Raw genomic sequence first — 1,173 nt, 5'->3', positions numbered from 1 at the left:
ACATTCATATATTACAACATGCATACAGATGTGATGTCATATAACGACCATATAATTTGAAAACTGCGAGTAATTGATCCTGGTTAACATCATTAATAATATTATTTGCTTTTTCACGGTGTTTCTAGTTAGCCAAATTGGGAGGTTATAAATTGAAAAGACTCTCCAAGCAATTTTGTACTAGTTGCTAAAATTTGAGAGCTGTTAGTGGTCTTCAAACAAAGTCTTACAGATTACCAGATGTAACCGCTGTAGATATTCGACTGTCCAACCTTTACTTTAACAAGTTTTTGCGCCGCTCTGTCAACTAAATTTTTATTCTCATATAAAGAATTGCATATTATATTACGCTTTTTATTACTTTACATTTTTCTATAGTGTTGCATATAATTTTATATTTTATTCAAAGGGCCTACAGTTCTACAAAAGTCCTTCACCTCCAAACAACAGCGTTGGGGTTCAATTCTAGGTTATGGTTCAATTTCTAAAAAAAGGCCATTTGTGGTTACAAGAATGGCATTCAACTTTAACTTGCTCTTAGCAACTGGGCTTGTCTCCAGCTGACGAGGTTACCGTTCAACTGAACTCAGACATGTCCAGCTAAGACTAGAGAGCCACTGTTTGTGCAACGATGCTCTTAAAAATAAGCACAGCCTCTACTCGCAGTAAAATAAGCAGACATCCTCAATAATTGGAGATCTGTTCACGCACAGTAATATTACAGCATTATCACATATGACGAATTTGGCTGTTCTTAGAATGCATTAATTACATGATATCTACCACAGACTTATAATTTAATAAACATAAAGCTTGCTTAAGCCGTGGGCGAAACGCACCTCAGGAAGCATGAATTAGGAAATGATAAACGGCAATGATTGTACGAGTTTTCCTTGAAATGCTCTACACACAGTATTTCAGTGAGTTTAGCAATAGTCAGGTGTTCAGAATTATCTGATATTACACTTTATTATATTCATTATGAAAACGGATTCTAAGAATGTATAAGCTGGTCCTTATGGAACTGTTTACTAAGCATTGAGTAGTGGCGCCTGCCTTCCGTGCCAGCCAAGCGCTTGAAAGACCTTGAGAATGATTTGACACGAAGACGTCAACCGCATTGCGGCACTCAAATTTTCTAAACAAAGTGATTTTCATCCTTGACGATAGCCT

This window comes from Watersipora subatra, chromosome 7 (genome assembly GCF_963576615.1).
Source record: "Watersipora subatra chromosome 7, tzWatSuba1.1, whole genome shotgun sequence".
Taxonomy (NCBI): domain Eukaryota; kingdom Metazoa; phylum Bryozoa; class Gymnolaemata; order Cheilostomatida; family Watersiporidae; genus Watersipora; species Watersipora subatra.
Note: the sequence above shows the minus strand (reverse complement) of the source record.